Source organism: Galleria mellonella, unplaced genomic scaffold (assembly GCF_026898425.1).
Source record: "Galleria mellonella isolate WM207_F2 unplaced genomic scaffold, CSIRO_AGI_GalMel_v1 utg184, whole genome shotgun sequence".
Lineage (NCBI taxonomy): Eukaryota > Metazoa > Arthropoda > Insecta > Lepidoptera > Pyralidae > Galleria > Galleria mellonella.
This window is the reverse complement of record NW_026442025.1, coordinates 11,292,642-11,315,252: the sequence shown is the minus strand read 5'-3', so window position 1 is coordinate 11,315,252 and position 22,611 is coordinate 11,292,642.

Here is a 22,611-nt window from a genome sequence, read left to right as displayed (position 1 = left end):
GCGTGAATTTACTGGGTACAGAGGAATAACACCCGAGTCCTCTGGAATGGCAACGCATGGGGGGTTTCATGGGCGAAACAGTATACTGTTTTATGTCCTTTGTACTTCTCATGTCTATAAGCGACGGTTACCACTTTCCATCAGTTGGGCCGTCAGCTTGTTTGCCATTCTAAGTTGTATAAAAAAAAATCTTCCAGTCAACCTTGAGAATCCGAAAAGCAAGTGTCTATAGGGTTTTGTATATAAAGCATAATAAATAGGGTCCAAAAATAATATGATATATAATAAATTAATAGTAGATTTATAGTAAATAACAGATTCATTACACTAAACACATACATACAATTTATAATATCCCATACATATTCCATACATTCTCTATGTAGGTAATGTAATGTTAATTTAATACTTAATATAATATTTTATTCAGTTAACATATTTTTGAGTGATATAATTCTTCTTAATCTATTTACATTACACATTGCCGGAGGAGCAGGTACTCCATACAAACTCTGAGCATTGTATATATTGCCTAGTCATTATTTAGAATACCTGGATTATACAGAATGCCAGTAACATTAACATTTCTGATGTTATGATCTCTCACAGTGCTGAACAGAAAGCAACCGGAGATCGATTTCTTGATGGAAACAATAATTCAAAGGATATTACAGTAATATACTGATGGTATTACTCTGTAACGAGGTACACTACAATGTCTATGATTGCTCTGTACTCAATTTTGATCAACTTGATTTTAGAATCAACACCCAAACTGCAAATCAACGAACTAATCAATAAAGACTCCGAGCGGCGATCTAATAATTTGCCTGAAGGTGCTTCGTTTAAAGGTGAGACACGTGTCGCAAAACGTGCGTGAACATAATGGCAGTCCGTGTAGTCCCAGCTTAGAATAAGCCACTTTTTCCTTTCTCGTAAGTGTCGTAAAGCGTCTAAAGGAGAACAAGGGATGGGCGGTTTCCAATCTGCCTGCCAAGCATGGCAACTACTGGCAAAACCCCCCAACGGGGAGGCTTGTGTTCAGTAGTTAAAGACTGATATGATGATCGAAGGTTGTGGAACTTCTGGTAATAATAATGGTGATAAAATCTCATTACCTGTCTCTCTAATTTGCTTTGACGTTTACTATGTGTGATTTATCTTGATTTATTTAGTACATGTATGTTTATGTATTATTATTTATATTATATATGTATGTTTATGTATTGTAATCTTATTTTTATATTTAGAATATTGTGCATTTTGTTTGATTCCTTTTATGTATTTACTGTGTCTGACTTGCGCCATCTACCTTTCTCTCTGTACTTATCCATTCTTTATGCCAGGTTGTCTGTAAGAGATTGCTTTTAGCGATAAGGCCGCCTTTTGTATATGCACATTCTGTATAAATACTCCTTGTATACATCTCTACTGTGCGCAATAAAGAGTTTATTATTATTATTATTATAAATCTTCGAATGTTGGCAGTCACACACATACTGATGGTAGCGGAATTAAACAAATAACCAGTGATATGGACTTCCGCAAGACAACACCTAGTTCAGTGAAATATTTTAAACAGATCAATTTGCACCTCGTTTAAATACCAACTAAATACCATTCGTAGTAATGAAGTTATTTACACTACGATGCAAATATTGCCGTAAAGTATTGGAGGTAATGGGATTTTAATGCACCACAATGCAGCCGTATTGCGGACTGCATGCGAGTGCAGGTGCCGCCACATACAACTTTATTACATCCGATATAAAATTGAATTTATATCGACAGCGTCTCGATTTCGAAATATTTGCGGAGGACGTCTCTACGTCTCTTTTAGTTAGGTATAAAAATGAAATTTTCATTTATATTGTAAACAAATAAATAATCAGCAAATTCAATGTTCAGATATTACGTAGACACTTTCTTTCATAACAACTCTTTGGAATCGACTTCTAGCAGCAGTATTTCCGAATTGACATCATAAACTTCAAGAAAAGAGCATATTCCTCTTTAAAAGACCGGCAGCACACCGCAATTCGAGTGATCATGGACGGCGGTAGTCACTTACCATCAGATGAGCTGCATGCTCATTTGCCCCCTCTGTTATACAAAAAAAAACACATTAGATTAACAATATTCCAATTTAAAACGCGGAATAGTATTTTTTTTTTAGAATAACAGACAGCGTCGTATAAAATTCATCTGTTTCAGTTAGAAGGGAATTACGAGTATAACAGTAAAATCTCAGAACACGACACTATAACACCATAGACTTCGTTCCCGATTACCATTCCTGGCAATGCAGGAGGAGTTGCAGTATATTCTGTTATGTCCATGATACTGTTCATGTCTATAAGCACCTGTCATTTTCAAATTCAAATTGTCAAAAAAATTGCGTAACATGCAATTGAAAATGTTTACTATTCTAAATATCATAAAAAATACACACAGAGAAATTTCAAACGAATCGAAAAAAAAATAAAGAGAGAGAGAGAGAGGTATATATAAAGCATCACATACGTACTTACGTCTTTTAATTTCACCTCGAACTTAACGAAGCTACCTGAATATTTGCATAATTAACTCAATAAAATGACATACCTCGAAATTTGTACATTATGCAGATAGGCGAACTTTCAAATTCGAATTACTGCTCATCTGTGCTCCCACGAGCTGGCCTGTAACTTCTCCATAACTCATCCTTTACGTTTAGGAGCGGACACTAAAATTTAATCAGTTCTATTATATGGTACGACCATAGCAATAAAGAATACTGGGTGGAAGTGACATTCTCTGAAATTCAATAATAATGCCCCAGTGCTACATAAGCTATCTGCTGGACTTTACATCCAGAGGATCTACCATGAAATGAAATTCCGAATTTTCAGACTCAAGTTAGTTTTTTTGTTCACACCGAAATGAGCTCAGGAGCTTAACATCTCATTCGTCATAGATCTTACAATAAAAGTTCAATAGATCAAAATTTTAATATTTTAAACGGTATGTATCATGTAATTTTAACAGCAAGTTTTTGTTTTGTTGAGTCCTGAAATTATGGGAAATATTTCATGGTAGATCCTCAGTTTAGGGACTTACTTTCATGGGTTCGAGCATTTCACTATAACAAAGCAGCGTTGCCAGTTCATATCATTTCGTGATTCGAGAATAAATCTGTTACTTGGTGAGAAATTAATAAAGAAATTTTAAGAGAAAAATGAAATCACCATGAAGGACTTACCAGAAAAAGAAATTACCAGAAGCAGACTTTGTACAAAAGTCGTTTGCTTGATCACCTCTGTCCCATTCATGTTTCAACCGTGAAGCAATTGTGTTTGCATGGTTTTCGGTTTGAAGGGTGGGATATGGCAGTGAATTTACAGGGTATAGAGGAATAACACCTTACTCCTGAGAAGTATACTAGTTCTCTTCGCCAGTAGTAAAAATAAATGTCAAAATTATTTAAATCAAGTCATTATACCCATATTTATGCTAATAATGTATGCAACGATTATTATAATCCTATATTATTCTTAAGACATAAAACTGAACACATAATTACGCATAATTTGTGACAGTCCTATCCAAAATTCAGAATCTAAAGCACTAGACCTTTTGGCTACAAATCCTCGCTCACAAAGTAAACCAGTGTCACTTCTACCTACATGTGTACTCTTATGGTGGTGGTCGTAAGTCGCGCGGCCACGGGCGCCGTAAATCAAAGCCGGCGAAAGTGCGCGAATATTGCGGCCTCCCGCGTTCAGACCTTCACTTCAGGATAAGGCAACATGCAGACACAACAGTGGTAGACCTCTGTAAGACACATAAATTACTGGCTGCTTATTTATTAGCGTCTATTAGGTACAAAAGCATAAGTTTGTTATAACGCACAGTTAAAATGAACATTTTCCAAGATAAAACAACATGGGGTTCTTAAAAAAAGGGGGAATAAGTTTATTCAGATTTCTCTTACTATCAGGTGGGCCGTATACTTCTTTACCACCTCAGTAGTATAAAAAAATATCGCTAAATAAATATTAATTGAAAAAAACAAAACTGTTTTGAGGTTTAATATATTGTAGGCGTACTATGCTTAGTTCCTTAGCCATACATAAAAAAAATTGTTTCTAATGGGGATTAGCAACCCTATTGCTAGCAATAAAACCCTAACAAGTCGACTTCCTCGCGGTTCCCTCTAGAAACTATCATGATTGATTTGTTGTTGAATTAGTCACGATGGGCTAACTAACTGACTTGCTTCATCCTGCACTCACTTCACTGGTGTTCCGCCATTATATACCGATAGCGCTAGCGGATTTTTTTATACAACTTAGAATGGCAAACAAGCTGACGGCCCACCTGATGGAAAGTGGTAACCGTCGCCTATAGGCATGAGCAGTACCATGAACTTTATAGAGTACATGGACATACTGTTTCGCCCATGCGTTGCCATTCCCGCGGACTCAAATATTATTCCTCTGTACCCTGTAAATTCATGCCATCTCCCACTCTTCAAACCGAATTACCTTTCCATTATTATCTATTAAAAAAAAATACCCTCTGAGTATGAACACTGAACTAGTAACTATGGCGCTTCAATTCGGCCATTGTTAAATAATTATACGTACATTTCTAACAAATTTAGACCCAAATTTCTGCCAGTAGTTGCCACGCTTGGCAGGCAAATTGGCAGCCGCAGTTAGGCGTTAGAGATGATTTAAGAGGAACGCTACAGCTCATCCTTCGCCCTCTCTTAGTCGCCTCTTACGACGCCCAAGGGAAAGGAAGGGATGGCCTATTCTATACCTTTTTTTTTGGAATATAATTTTAAATCATTTATTAAATAGATGCATATAAGCAAGATTAAAGAAACGCCCAGATCAATACAAATAGAGATTTTTAGAAATGTTTTTATGCAATTCCTGGTAAATAGCATAGGCGGGGGTTACTACTCCATTTTTTAAAAAAAGAAAAACAAAAAAAAATTCGCATTAATAACTTGATTATTTCAACCAATTTTTATTTCAATGTAACAAATACTCTCTGGAAACTTATTCTATCAGAGATCCAAGTTTCCTCCTCGAACCTTTAAAACAAAATGTTAGCAACCATTATATTGAAAGGAAGTTATGTCACGTTTACATTATCCAATCTGCGTGCACTGGCGAAGTGTGTAACCATCTTTAAAATTTCCTGCCATTTTCGCGTTAAGTCCCGATTTTGTATTCAAAATATCCTGCTATTTTGGTCTATAAATCTACCAAATCTACACGTATATGTAATGTTGCCAATGATTTAGAAAAGTATAAATACATTTTCCATCTTTTTTTTTTTATTATATTTTTTATGCAACTTGTAACGGCATATAACCTGATAGCCTAAAACTAAAGCTGACGGCCCGGCTTGTTTGCCATTTTAAGTTGTATAAAAAAATTGAGAAATTAGCGAAAAAAAATGGCAAAACAGTATAAAAAAAACCTAAAATAGGTTTATTATAAGAGGTTTGCTGTTTCTGTATAAAAGCGGTATATGTATACCTGAAATAAAAAGATTTTATTTGTTTATACTCTCATAGGTTCTGATCTCAATCTGTCTGCAGATTTCGGACTAAAAGCAAATAATTTTAAAATAGTCAACCTATCAGAGTAGTGCGCATTGGATAATGTAATTCATTCTTTATTCTAACGCGAATGTTGTTGCCAAGTCTCCGATAGAATTGCTGACCAAGCATTCCTAGATTCCTCACGTACTACTATATATCTTTACTGGATGCGTAGGTTGACATAACAAAATTTATATTCAGTAAGTTTTCATGTAGAATATAGTATATAAATGCTCAAGTGTATAATCGCTGATGGGACAGTCAGAAGTATACTAAAAACTAACATTTTTATTTACTTTTTTTATACCACTGTGGTGGCAAACAAGCATAGGGCCCACCTGATGGTAAGCAGCTACCGTAGCCTATAAACGCTTGCAATATCAGGAGTATTACGCGCGAAATATATTATTATTATTAGCGTCATCTAATCCCAAATTAAACAAAGCTGGATTCGTAGTACAACTACGGATCCAGTCCCCAAAAAAGGTTCTGGTCCCATTATCATCATATCAACTTTTAATTGTTGAGGGGAAAGGGATTTTTAGTAATGGAGACTGAGAATTCCATTGCTAGCAATATACCAAACCAGGTCGATCTCCTCGCGGTTCCCCCTGGAAACTATCATGGTTAATTCCTGATGAATTCATTCAACTGGCCTGCTTTCATTCTCATTTATCACCCTTCACTGGTGCTCCCCCAGCGTATCTCGTTAGCGCAGGCGGGGTTATCATTCCATTTTTACCCATCAAAAAAAGACTTTTAACACTACAGTGGATTCACACTTGGTTACTAGGCCATAGATAGATAAACTTATCGCTATATGTATTGTTCAAGTACAATAAAGAATATATACTTGTATATAGATTATTTTTTGTAAATACATAATTTACACACAGTAACATAATTTAAAAACAGCTAGACATTTAAATAGAATTCAAACAAACATAGTGGGAATTTAACCTGCAACCACCGCAAGTATAGAGAGTCAAAAATTTTTGCATTTAATCCGACATAACTGAAGCTAACTTGACCGCGGAATACAATGTAAATAAATACTGACATATATCTGAATATATTTTGATTTTTTTTATAAAACTTAGAATGGCAAACAAGCTGACGGTCCACCTGATGGAAAGTGGTAACCGTCGCCTATAGACATGAGCAGTACCACGGACATTACAGAGTATACTGTTTCGCCCATGATACCCCCCATACGTTGCCATTCCTGAGTACTCAGATGTTATTCCTCTGTACCCAGTAAATTCACGCCATATCCCACCCTTCAAGACCGAAACACAGCCATGCAAACACAACTGCTTCACGGTTGAAACACGAATGGAATATTTGGTTGGTATACAATTCAATATAATATTTACAATAATGGACTTGATTTGTCTTTAATTAATTTAAACAACTCTTGTGGTGTTCGCCAGTCTGTATTGATACAAATTTATAATTGTAAAATTAACTTTCATTGTGAAAAGCAACAGTTGAGTTTCTTGCCCATTTTCCTCAGCTATAATTGCTTACACACAACGGTAGAATCATAAAAAATGACTATACAAAAATGCTTATAATTAAGTTTACTTGAATAAAAAAAATAGTTTTATTATTTTTAAAATAGACGTATATTTATTGTCATTTTCCTAACCATGTTTTTTTTTTTAATTGACCTACATATTTCACTGGTGAAGCATTTTCTTATACATTCAAATGATACACATATTTTATTCTGTTAAAAATTATAACAAATGATTCTTTCGAGTTTTCCTAACATTCTTATGCGTTTATTTTTAATACGACAAGCATACGACCCGTCCTATGATGATGATGCATGATACTGAAGCCTATGGAGGCCTATAAGGCCAAAGTGTCACGTGTACGTTGCCAACTCTTATTAAGTATCTTGTAATAATTATATGTTCCCGTCCTTACTAATATAATATTATAAATGTGACACTGAGTTCTTTTGTTTGTTTGGTACCTCTTAACACCTTAATTGCTTAACCAGTCATTATAAAATTTCATATACACATGCTATATGTGATAGAGAAGTACATAGGAAGCTTTTTACCTTGGTCAGTGACCATATCATACTCTCGCGGACAAAGTCGTCGGTAAAAGCTAGTAAAACATTTATATACAGAATGTAAACAGCATTAGAAGTACGAGTTATTATTTTAGTATTTTCCATTGAATTCAGTGGGCGGGCAACTAAACTGGACTTGACCATTTAAATTCAAAGGGTGTGACACGTTTGTTTAGTTGTCGATTAAAAACGTCATTACCAGAGCCGGCTCTAGGGCCGGACTTGGGGGGCGCGCTTCCATACGTTTCGCACCTTGATTTATCCTCGCACCTCCCACCCTGCCGGTGAATTATGACGGATAATTTATTATTTATATATTCTTTGTTTTATATTTTCACTCTGATTTATGTGGGATATATTATGTATGGAAAATCTGAGAGCGCCGTCTAAAATGGCCGCAGTGGTATGCATGTAATATTAAGAGATTGATGGCAAACGCGTGTTCACCGAAAATGTACAGGATTATGTTACATCGCTGTTTGTGTTGTTACTTCTTTGATGGTATTTCATTATATGATTATATCGATTATGTGATAATGGGTAATCCTTCACACGTACGTTCACTATTTTCAAGCGCCTTCAAAACGGGAGCAGGTACTCAATTCGATTGTATTTTTATTATGTTTGGTGACCTCAGAACTCTGTCATTTATAAACCGATTTGGATCATTCTTTTTTTATCTGAAATCATATGCTTTCCGATTACTCCTATAGAAATATTAATAAAATCGGTTGAGTAGTTTAGTTTTTAAACCAAAATAACTGGTTTTGCCTTAATTAAAACCGGTTTTTTTTATATGGACACGACATAAAATTATTTTTTACGCATAAGTATATGTTATGACATATATTTCGAATACCTAAATGATAAAATTGTATAAGAACCGGACTGTAAACGGCAATAAATATGGACTAACTTAATTAGCCACTCACCGACTACTGCGATAGGCCTGCGAGCCTAGTGTAGTAATCACTGTATAATAAATTGTGTACCCGCATTTTAGTTAAAATAACGTTATTATTATATTACAATATTTGCCACATATATCCAAATAAGAAATAATCAGCTTTGTAACTAAATAATATTTAGCCAATCTCTTTACATAACGCGTAGGTTTAAATACCCAGGTCGAGATTTAACAAGTTTTTATATTTTAAAGTACAATAGAGGAAAGCTCGGGATTAAATTACTATTTCAGAAGGATTTTCTGAGATATACTTATTATTTATAACTTAAAATGGCCCCTGAATACAATACTAAGAAACGTACACATAAAATAATATATTCACGTTGCATTATCTGAGAGATGACTACAGGACTATAATTCTTGCTACGTTTACTTATGATCCAACCTCCAATCAATGGGGGAAAAACGATTGTTAGCATTGTTAGGTCGACCTCCACGTGGTTCCCCCTGGAAACCATCGTGAACAATTGTTGAATTCGTCAAGATAGGCTAACTGACCTGTTTCATCCTCACCTATCATCTGTTACTGGTGCTCCGACAGTATATACCGATAGCGCGAGCGGGGCACCATTCCATTATCACCCATTAAAAAAATATCCAATCAATGGCAACCAACTGTTACCAATGATGACCTACAGAACTGAAACATGGTTTTATACGGTTGGCCGTATGCATAAGCTTCACGTTGCTCAGCAAGCTGTGAAAAGGCTATGATCGGAGTTTTTTTGCATGATAAAATCCGAAACGAAGGTATCAGCAAAAGAATCAAAGTGACGGACAAAGCCTGAAGGATAAACAAGCCAAAGTATCAACAGGCTAGTCAAATACCTCAAAGGACCGACAGTTGACGGGGAAGGAAAGTTCTTGGGCGCCCCCGTATAGGTAGAAACAATGCAAAACATATCTTTTTAGCGAGGTGAATGGGGTTGACGTGCTTTTTTTTAGCGGGATGAGTAGCATTCAGCGGTGGAGAGCAAGCGACTGATAGGCGAAGGAAGGGCAACCCCTTCCTTTCCCGTGGGTGTCGTAAGAGGCGACTAAAGGAGGGCAAGAGATGGGCAGCAGCATCCCTCTTAAAACATTTCCAAAACCTAAAAGATTGCCAATCCACCTGCCAAGCGTGGCACTACTGGCAAAGTCGCCCCCCCCCCCCTCGGGGAAGAGAAGGTATTGTTAATAATTGGATTTAGCAAACCCATTGCTGGCAATATACCCTGTCAGATCGCCCTCCACGCGGTACCCGTGGAAACTATAATGATTAATTCTTGTTGATTTCATCACGATGGATTAACTGAGCTACTTCATCATCACCTATCATCCCTCGTTGGTGTATACCGATAGCGTAAGCGGAGCTACCATTCCATTATCATCCATTAAACCCAGGAAGGAGGTTTATATATTTAATAATTTCAGCAATGGACAAATGAAGACTCATATAATGGTGATGATGTTAGTCATGATTATTATATAGGTAAATTGTTACAACTACGCTGTATTATCGATCAAGTAGAACCTGTTCACTCCCATATAGCACTAGTTTGATGAACACGTTTATTTGTGTTGCGAACTTACAACAAGATACACAACCACAATTTCGGAACTCGTGTCGTATATGTTGTGTGCTCGTTCTGATAACCCTAACGTTTGTAATTTATTACTAAATTTGCCAACTTATTAATAAAGTAATTATTATTTCAGCCATTAACTGTCCACTACTGGACATAAGTCTTTTAGGGTCCTATAAGGGGAGTTTTGCCAGTAGTTGCCGTGCTTAGCACGCGGATTGGCAACCGCAGTTAGGGTTTTATTAATATTTTATATTGTACAAAAGTCGATTACTTGGGTACCTCTGGCCCATTCGTGTTTCAACCGTGAAGCAGCTGTGCTTGCATGGCTGTGTTTCATTTTGAAGGGTGGGATATGGCGTGAATTTACTGGGTATAGAGGAATAACACCTGAGTCCTCAGGAATGGCAGCGCATGGGGGGTATCATGGGTGAAACAGTATACTTTGTAATGTCCATGGTACTGCTCATGTCTATAGGCGACGGTTACCACTTTCATCAGGTGGACCGTCAGCTTGTTTGCCATTCTAAGTTGTATAAAAAAAACCCTCCCTTAGCTCTTCTTCTTCTTTCTTTCCTCTTGCGACAGCCACGGGAAAGGAAGGGGTGGCCTATTCTATGCCGGGAGTACACGACGATAATAAAGTAATATTAGTAATAAATGCCTTTAGACGTATTACAGAGCGACATCTAGTTTAGAGCTTGTATTATGGCTGTGATTCGGTTTGAAGAATAGAATATGGCAATGAAATTACAGGGTGCAGAGGCATAACACTTTAGGAATGGCAATGCATAAGAGTATCATGGGTGTATTATCTCACAATAAACCTACTCTGTTATGTCCATGATATTATTCATGTCTATAGGCGACGGTAACACTTTCCATCAGATGGGCCGTCGGCTTGTTTGCCATTATGTTTCTTAAAAAAATCTTGAATCGTAATCATTCATAGTAATGACCACGTGATTCCTAACACGTATGTAAGGTGAACTTATCAAAACTATATTGTAATGGGAAAACTGCGAAATTTGCCAAAACGATATCCCATCTAACTTTACAGCCCCAACGCTTAAGTCCCGGGGGATAGCAAGTTGTGCGTTACCGGATCCCGGAAATTATGGTCCAAATCCCTCGCTTCACGAATACTGTATTATCGGGCAGCTCTCTTCGCATTGTTTGTTTCAATACTACTATTTGGCAACTCGATCTCTCGTTGTTTTCAACCGACTTCAAAAACAGAAGGTCAGAAAACCAGAACTCCGTCGTTTATAAATTAATTAGGTTTTTTTTACTGAAAAAATACTTTTTGGGCAGTCGTGTTATTAAAATAATTAACATGTGGTAGTGTTCTTTTTCTACTATAAAAAAATATAAATAAATTTTTTTTACATAAAAAAAACATTATTATATATGAAAAACGACAATGAAAAGGAGACTAAAAAGGCTTAATTTAATAAATACTTAATTTTTCAGCCAATTTCTAAGAGAACTATTTCAATTTGGTTATATTTTTAAGTTTGTTACTTCATACCTCCATCAGTCATAAACCGATTTGAAAAATTGTTTTTTTATCTGAAAGGATATACTTACAGATTAATTCAATAGAAATTATATAAAAATCGATTCAATAATTTAGTTTAATCGAATAATTTAAAAAAATCCGCCTTTTATAGTACTTTATTAGTGATATATATCCAACGGTCAACGCTGAGCTCAGCGATATTATAGTTTGCGTGAACATACCTTGTTTAAAGATGAAACACGTGTCGCAAAACGTGCGTAGACAAAATAGCAATTAGAGATTCATGACTAATATACAATGTTATGGAACTTCTGGTAGTAATAGTGGTGGTCAATCTTCGAGTGTTGGCAGTTACACACATACTAATAGTGGCGGAATTAAACAAAATAATTCTAATCAAATGACCTGTGATATTGAATTCCACAAGATAACACCTAGTTCAGCAAAAAGTTTTCCTTTACTCTATGTTAAATTTCCCACTGTGATATGTCTAATGTGTACATACAAACATGTTGTCATATTTATATGTACACATTGGATCATTATATATATATATATATATATATATATAGAGCGTTACTTAGTTCAATTATTCAGATAAATAAGTAGATAATAATAATGGCAACTGAAAAAGGCACACGTTGCCATGGTGACCAAAGAATAACAGAAAAAGATTTATTCTCATTAAAAATGTTCGTATAACAGGACAACGTTTTTTATTTATTACAAAATCAATTAAATAAATAGAGTAGATCCTCATCAGGATTGATCACTCTAAGAATCTTTTATTATAACCCGAAAATTTACCTGACATCCTGCTCCCTCGCTACGTCGCAACACGAATTACTCGTGTTATGTATTATCACTCGTTATCTTGCAATTAATTATTTTTGTTGTTCGTCGCCTTTTAATAATAGTGACAAACGGCGACTAGAACTGTCTTCATTACGCGCTAATTATTCACCGTGATACATTTGTGAATTAGTACCGCCGTCATATTTAGAGGATTTAATAAACAGACAAGGATTAATGTGACATTATAAATTATTATATTTATCTATTATTTTGAATACAAACGGAATATTTTAAATTAGAATGTTTAATTTGTCTGATTAGCTAATTTAATATAGTTTGAAGCATAGACTTAGAGATACCTCAATATTGATAATTAAGATTGTGTTCATTAAGAAAAAAAGACGTCAATTTGTTAAAAAATTCAGTGAAACAAATAAAATAAATAAAAAAAAACTTCAATTGTTGTAAAACTAGTTATTTTGATTTCAAAACTAAACTTTACCAGAGGGAGACTTTGTACAAAAGTCGATTGCTTGGGTACCTCTGTCCCATTCATGTTTCAACCGTGAAGCAGTTGTGTTTGCATGGCTGTGTTTCGGTTTGAAGAGTGGAATATGGCGTGAATTTACTAGGTATATGAGGAATAACAGCTGAGTCCTCAGGAATGGCAACGCATTAGGGGTATCATGGGCGAAACAGTATACTCTGTTATGTCCATGGTACTGCTCATGTCTATAGGCGACGGTTACCATTTTCCATCAGGTGGGCTGTCAGCTTGTTTGCCATTCTAAGTTGTATAAAAAAAAAAAACTAACCAACCGATTTTGATAAAATTTCTGTGTGACTGTTATAAATCTGCAAGTATATCCTTTGAGATAAAAAAAAATATTTTCCAAATCGATTCGCAATTTACAGAGTTAAGAGGCGAAGCCATGAAAAAATATAACCTAATTGAAAACTTCCTACCTTTTGAACTTGGTTGATAAAACAAAAGACGAACGAGCTTACGGTTCACCTGATGGTAAGTGATTACCATCGCCCAATTGCACCTGTAACACCAAAGAAATTACAAGTGTGCTGCCGACCTTGCAAAAAAATATGCTTTTTTTCTTGAAGGTTACAACGTCGTATCTGTTCGCAAATACTGCTGTTGGAAGTTTCCAAATTCCAAAATGTAATTGTGCATGGGAAAAATATATTACTAACTACACTCCGAATGACTGGTATTACATAATATGTTGCCAAATATAACAACTTAATATAACGGCTTTCATTAATTCACTTTACAAGACCTTATATAATTTTTTTTTCATGTAACGTGCCTGCAATAATTTTTATATTAATTAAATGATATAAAGAATTAATTCCGTTGTCATCCTTCTTCGTCTTTTCTTCATCGCTGCTCAATTGATGTACTTTATAATAATATGAACTGAGCATAAATAGCCTAATTTTTTTATTCGATTTTACTCCAAAAAATATTTAATTTTTTTTTTATCTAAATAGTGTTCAACAAAACTCTATCTAAGTGATTATGTACTTCTTAGTCAGTCAGTCTATCTATGATCCCTAGATTATTTAAATAAAACTAATAAATTTTAAAGACCTTTTCATAGAGATAAATACAATGTGCCATCGCTACTTATCATCCCCGAGATATATGAAAAGACAACAGAGGCGGTATCCACGACGTCCACTTGGAAACCATAATGGTTGATTCCAGGTGAATTCATCACGATAGGCCAACCAACCTGACTTCATCCTCACCTATCATCCCTCGCCGCTATCCGCTCAGAATATAGCAATAGCGAACGCGGGATTACCATTCTATTTTCATCCATTTAAATAACCTACTTACCCTAACAGGGGTTGTGAGTATAATTTATTTATTACATAAAAAACTGCATAATATGGGAATAGCAACCCATTCAATTTATTTATACTACCATTATTGTATTGTTTGGATATTTATTATTGGAAACTCAAAAGACTAAATGAATTTTGAAGAATTTTACAAGCATATAGTTCGATTTCACACAGAGATCAAGGATAAATTACCTTATGTATGTAACATAAGAGTTTTTTTATTATTATTATTTCAGCCGTTAACTGTCCACTGCTGGACATAAGCTTTCCTCATAAGGAGAGTTTTGCCAGTAGTTGCCGCGCTTGGCAGGCGGGTTGGCAACAGCAGTTGGGCTTTTAAAGATGTTTTAAGAGGGACGCTACTGCCCATCCCTCGCCCTCTCTTTGTCGCCTCTTACAACACCCACAGGAGAAGAAGGGGTGGGCCATTCTACGCCGGGACCACACGGCAAGATAATTTGTCCTAATTCCCGCGATTTAGTAAATATATATCTTTACAATTACTAACATTATAAATCTAGCAAAAAAGACATCATTTGTAATGACAATTTAAAATTTTACTTCCTTAAAAAGTACCAACTATTTTAATCACAATATTATATTGTGATAAAATGACAATCATGCTTACCGCCCACCATATGGGAAATAGTGACTGTCGCCTATAGGCATAAACTTCACCGTGTTACACCATTCACCATGGTACATCATTCATGCACTGCCATTTCTGAGAATAACAGTGTTATGCCTATAATTTTTAATTAATATAGAAGCAAATCCATTGGATATTATATAAAAAGGCCGGCTAGCAAAGTTACCAGCAACAACTCTCATACCAAAAACCCGATACTTAAAAAAAAATTAAAACCAATTTCATTCAGGATTATGTAAGGATCTAACAGTACTCCACACCACGAAATTTCTCAGGCATTTAGAAGTTACATAAACCCTGAAAAAATCCCATGTTCTAAAACTGATTAAGGTACGACGGGACTGACGTAGACAAAAGTGCCCTAATAAATACAGATAAAAAAATAAACTTTGGAAAAATTTTTTTTTATACAACTTAGAATGGTAAACAAGCTGACGGTCCAACTGATGGAAAGTGGTAATCGTCGCCTATAGACATGAACAGTACCATGGATATAACAGAGTATACTGTTTCGCCCATGATACCCCCCACGCGTTGCCATTCCTGAGGACTCGGGTGTTATTCCTCTGTACCCAGTAAATTCACGCCATATCCCACCCTTCAAGCCGAAACACAGCAAGCAAACACAACTGCTTCACGGTTGAAACATGAATAAGACAAAGGTACCCAAGCAATCGACTTTTGTACAAAGTCTCCCTCTGGTTAAAATTCATTCCTTTTTGCACAATCGTGTATAAATACAGTAACAGCCGCTTATAAACTTTAATTTCAGTTGAATTCTGTATCTAAAACATGGAATGACGTTAATATCATGATATTCACAGAGATTATAATTACGAGCCATTTAGCGTGAAACAGAGGTTTAATTAAAACGAATGGGCTAGCCAAATGACTTGCGCGTAATTTAGACCCCGCGTCAACCCGGACATTAATACTTATATGAAACCGTACCGTGGATTCTGACCTTTATGTACCACAAATTTACGATATTTGTTATAATACTCTTAGACGTAATCTTAGTAGATGACCTATTAATCTACTTTAGATTCATCATCATGATGATCATCATCATAACAGTCTCTAACTGTCCACTGCTAAACATAAGCCTCCCATTTGAGGGGTTTTGCCAGTAGTTGGTTTGGCAGGCAACCGCAGTCAGGCTTCAGAGATGTTCCAAGAGGGACGCTGCTGCCCATCCCTCGTCCTCTCTCTGTCGTCTCCTACGACACCTACGGGAAAGGAAGGGATGGCCTATTGTATGACAGGACCACACGGCCACTATTTTATATTACTACATATTTCTTCTTTAATTATTTCTACCCAAAGGTTGTCTGGAAGAGATTTTTTTGCAATAAAATCGCCTTTTGTACTACACTATACTTATCAAAAATTCTTCAACAAATCCTGTAATATTAATGCAATAAAGTATTAAATAAATAAATAAATAAAAATATACCATACTATACCAGCCATTAACTGTCCACTGCTGAACATATGAACGTAAGCCATCCCCTATGGGGGGGGGGGGGGTTGCTTTTTGTATATTTGTTTATTAAGTCTGTTTAGCAATAAACTTAAATATGGAAAAATTGTTTAAAATCAAGATTTCTGTTTAGATCAGGTGGTAACTACATTTTTAATTTAAGGTAAGTAAATTTGTAATTTTAGTAAATTTAAATTAGTAAATTTTTGTCTCGCCCTTGTCGTTACATTTCCATTCTGTAAATACGTAAATTATGTTATATATTATACTACTGCAACGGTGCAATTATTTAAAAAATATATTTATGCATAATATTTCCAGATACAATTTTTAATTTCTACCTTAATCTCAAATATTTTTTCATCAAATTAATACGTTTTTCTTCACTTTCCAAATATTTCTTAAACAATTTCATTTATCCAAAATTTTGCTATCAACAATTACTAATTTATTAATTAATTTTAACTAAAATTTCGGAAATAATACCCGATCTGACAATGTTACCCAAGCACCTTACTCAAACGTTACTCGTTTTCTATCGATCCTTTTACATTTTGACATTTAGATTATTTCAATATATAAATGCGCTCGCAATGATAGCGATCCAAAATATATATATCCTTTATTGCACTTGTAAATTACAAAGATAAGGCAGTTACAAATATTAAGAGCAAGGGTGGGCTTATCTCTGGAAGAAACACGGGTGTAACAAATATAAACAGTTATTCCTAATATTTTCCTATATATATATATATATATATATATATATATATATATATATATATATATATATATATATATATATATATATATCCTTACCAATATTATCTCAATCACGCTGACAAAGTCCTAGATAAAAGCTATTTCATAGTATTGGGAAGGATTTTATAATGGATTCTAACAGCCCCATTGCTAACAATATACCCTGTCTGGTCGACTTCCACGCAATTCCCTTGGAAACTATCGAAGTTAACTCTTGTTGAATTCTTTACAATGGGCCTGTTGACCAGTCTTCATCCTCGTCCATCATCTACCACTGGTGCCCTACCAACGTATACTGATAACCCTAGGCGGGGTTACCATTCCATTTTCAAACATTGAAGAGCAGTTCATAATTTTAATAAGGATTTATTTATTCTGTAAACTTTTTTTTTTCAGATCATACCTAGGCATAGGCATTAATTTTGCTGGATATCTGCATAAATCTATCTTAATTGCGGTCATTATTTAAGGTAATAGTCATCATTTGTTTCCAGCCGCAATACAAATACGTATGAAATATGACCACCTTACCAAAGATTCAATTATTAAATGCGTTCCTAAATATTATGTCTGCCGAGCACTTAATATCACTTCACTGTAACTAAAGCTACATTTCATGGTACAGAATGAAGGGAATTGTGGGCAATGGGGATTAGATACTCTGTCAAGTCGAATCCTATGCGACCTTCTCTAGAAACCATCTTTATTATTGTTATTATTTTAGTCATTAACTTACCAACCTAATTTCATTTTTACCTATCATCCCTCACTATAACCCCACCACAGGGACAAAAAGTGAGTGTCAGTAATTTGTCTAACAGCCTTATTGCTAGCACTATACCCTATCAGGTCGACCTCCACGCAGTTCCCTTCCATCGTGGTTAATTCTTGATGAATACGCCATGATAAGCGGACTGACTAACCTTGTGGTCCCGGCGTAGAATAGGCCACGCCTTTCTTTTTAACTCATATTAATTAAAAAAGAAACTATATTGATAAAAAAAACAAACAGAAAAACAAAAATAACCTGCGGCTTTAGGTGATTACGGGTTAAATCCAAGTTAATAACCCCTGATCACTTCCTTACAAGTTTCCAGTTGCCACCCAATAGTATTCACTCACGGAAAAAGTTTATTCCGACATGTAAGCCGAAAGTAGGATAGAGCGTTATTTACCAATATTATTGAAATATCGATATTGTGGAACAAAAACTTTTTTGTATTTATACCATGCAATTATAGTATTTATACCATTTATTATAGGCAATTCTAAAGTTAATTTATAACATAATATTGTCAAACATTTTTTAATTACATGATAACAGTAAAAATAAAAAAAGACGGACATAAACTATAAATAATCTGATTTTACAGATAATTTTTCTGTGAGTTTGTGATATATATATTTTAAAATAAGCATATATTAGATTAGTAGTGATTATTGTACATAGTACATATCTAAAGGATTATAACTAGGACATGCCTTTTTTATAAAAAGTTAAATTTCTTAAGAGCCTTAACATCTTTAAAAGCATTGGGATCCTTGATGTCAATATCTCTAGTGATGTACAATTCCGTGGCCACCTCGAAGATAAGGTGTAGCTGGCATCCAAAAAACTCCGTGTGCTTAATAGAGCGAAGCATTACTTCACGCCGGATCAACGATTAATGCTCTACAAATCGCAAATCCGGCCCCATATGGAGTATTGCTGTCACTTATGGGCGGGAGCACCTAGATACCAGCTTGAACCCTTGAACTCAGTGCAACGACGAGCTATGAGAATTGTCGATGATCCCAGGCTTGCAAGCGGTATATTTGATAATACTGATACAATATAATGAACTTGTTTAAAATCGATATTTTTATTAGTTCAAGTGAACTCTTAATAATTGAACTGAATCAAAATATGAAAACTACAAAAAAATTACCTACGAACTATTAAAACTTCACTGACGTCTACATTTAGTGGTGCAAGTCTTCAAAGTCTGTATACTCTACAGCTACTGAGATTTAAGAAAATAAATTATGTGACATCAGGCTCGTGCGCTCTACCCCTATTTCTTTATCCGACACGGGTCCCGCAGTCGCACAACTTTTTCGTTACAAATGAATTCCTTTCTGAGTCGCACGTGACTCGCATCAGACGGCCGAATGTTCTATTGTGGCAGTGCCGACAATGTATACTCGTAGCACCCTAACTGAGTATTGTACGGCTTAAGACTTTCGCATACTTACGACTTTGAATGTGCAATTTATCAATGAGTTTAAAACTATTTTTTTTTTAGCAATAAAAAATAATAAATAGATCTTATACTCATATGTACGAGTATTATGTTTTCTTGTTGATATCAGACAGCCGAATATTCTATTTTGACAGTGCCAACAATATATACTCGTAGCGCCTTAACTGAGTATTGTACGATTTAAGATTCTCGCATGTTTACGATTTTGAATATGAAATTTGTCAATGAAAGTATAAAACTAAAAATTGTTTGTTAAAAATAGATCGAATTGTCTTATACTCGTATGTATAATATTTTCTTGTTGGTATCAGACGGCCAAATATTCTATTTTGATAGTGACGACAATATATACTCGTAGCACCTTAGCTGAGTATTGTACGATTTAAGATTTTCGCATACTTACAGCTTTAAATATGAAACTTATCAGTGAATGTTTATAACTAAATATTTTTTTATTAAAAATAGATCAAACTAACATGTATACATGTATTGTTTGTAAATGTTCTATGATCTATCGTGGCAATGTAAATAATATATACTCGTACACCCTAACTTAGTATTGTACAGTTTAAAACTTTTCGCATAGTTACGACCTCAGAAGTGCCAAGTACAACATAATCAAAATTAAATTATTCAGTACTTGCTGTAACCCGGGCTTTGCCCGCATGAATCAGTAAGTAAAAGAGGTAATCAGTAAATAAGTATACATAAAATATCCTATATGCTAAGTTAGTATATAACCTACCTATGTTACTAAATTTCATTTAAATCTCTTCAATAATTTTTGCGTAGACATCTATCCAACCATCGTTACGAACTTTCTATGATATTAATAGTGTTTATATTTAGTATCCAATTTTAATATAACGGTTATATTACCAGAGGGAGACTTTGTACAAAAGTCGATTGCTTGGGTACCTCTGTCCCGTTCGTGTTTCAATCGTGAAGCAGTTGTGTTTGCATGGCTGTGTTTCGGTTTGAAGGGTGGGATATGGCGTGAATTTACTGAGTACAGAGGAAAAACACCCGAGTCCTCAGGAATGGCAACGCATGAGGGATATCATGGGCGAACAGTATACTCTGTTATGTCCATGGTACTGCTCATGTCTATAGGCGACGGTTATCACTTTCCATCAGCTTGTTTGCCATTCTAAGTTGTATAAAAAAAAGCTTTCCTCTTGTATTACTGATGTATTAAATATTGTAATTCGTACCATCCTAACTGAGTATTGTACGATTTAAGATTATCGTACAATTAGAACTTTATGTTTATCTAAATAAAGAGCGCCAAAACAAAATTATCCTGCTAATAGTCCTGATTTCATTATAAGGCATTCATTTCAAGTGTTTCTTCTTTTCTGATACTTAGAAAAACTTACTCAGCCAAACAAACTAATAGCCCAACTGTTTTGAAGGTAGTAATCATAATTTATAGATATGAACAATACTATGAACACAATGCATTGTTACGCCCATGTTATCCCTCATATTTTGCCATGACTGAGGATCATTCTATTTTGCTTTTTTTTATACCACAAGATGGCAAGCACACAGTCAGTCTGATGATAAATGATCACTGTAACTACGCCTATCACATCTACGCCTGCAACATTAGGTGCGCGTTGCCGATCCTGAAAAACCCTTAATGTACTCTTTTTGAAGAACCCCATACTGTAGTTTACTGCTTCCATGTCATTTCACTACCATATCCCATCCTACAAACAGAAATATAAATGCAGTGCATTTTGAGATACTCATGATGCATTTTGAGATGACAATATAATACTATACTAATATTAATAATAAATCGTGACCGGTATCGCCATCTGTTGAAAATTTTTTTAACAACATTTTTTTCTTCGTCTTTGTCACTTCCTAACGTAATCATCATCATTAACCGTTAGCTGATCACTGCTGAACATTTTGGTTGTTGTAGTTGGGGGAAATGGACTGTTAATAATGGGGGGTTAGTCCTCATTGCTATCAATATACCCTATCAGGTCGACCTCCGTGCGGTTCCCCCTGGAAACCATTGTAATTTATCGTTTAATTCATCACGATGGGCTAACCGACCTGCCCTTTCATTCTCACTTATCATCCCTTACTAGTGTCCCGCTAACGTATACCGTTAGCGCAGACTGAGTTACCATTCCATTATCATATATTTAAAAAAAAATGTCTAGAAATACCGTCGCTACACACGGTCGCACAGTGTGCGCGTGTCATGTCGCGTATTTGCAGCGTAACGGTTACATAGGACCTAATCGTACGCGATTTTACGTTTACACGTTTTGGAATAATGATCGTAATAAGATTTAACAGCGGGACCGTTCCATCGGAAATCTGTGATGTAATCTTGCGCCAACTTTATTTGGTAACTAAATAGGGCTGCCGCTGGTCTAGATTTGTTCTAGTTTTAAGGGTGTCCAGGCGCTGTTCGGAAAGAGTTAAAACAACCGACTAATTTTGTCAGAAGGAAAATAAGTTTGAAAACAATCAATTAATTTATTATATTTTTTATTTCATTATTTTAAATGTTAAGTATCCACGGCTGAACATCAAATTCCTGATAAATTCATCATGATTTCCATCATCATCCTTCAGGGGAGTTTTGCCAGACGGAGTAGTTATCACGCTTCGCTATACGGCAGGCAGGATGGCATTTTCACCGCAATTTGGCTTTTAGAGATGTTTTAGAGAGAGACGCTGCTGCCCTCGCCCCTCCTTAGTCGCCTCTTATGACACCCACTAGAAAGGTAGGGATGGCCCGTTCTATGCTGAGGCACACACGGCGATTTATTATATTAATGACTTATGAATTAAAAATTTTTTCATACATTTTAATAAACAAAAATAAAGATAGAAACCATATTTTTTGTGAAAATCTTTCCTCAACAGTTTCAAACAGAGAACCTCGATTACTCCCAGATATCCAGAACTATTTTTTTTTTTACCTAAACTCACCAATTTAGGAGATGGCAGCCCTAGGCCTATATAAAACTGCCCAATTTTAGAGTGTAATGGTGATAGAGTCATTAATATCAACGTTTTGAGATCGTTCGATACGA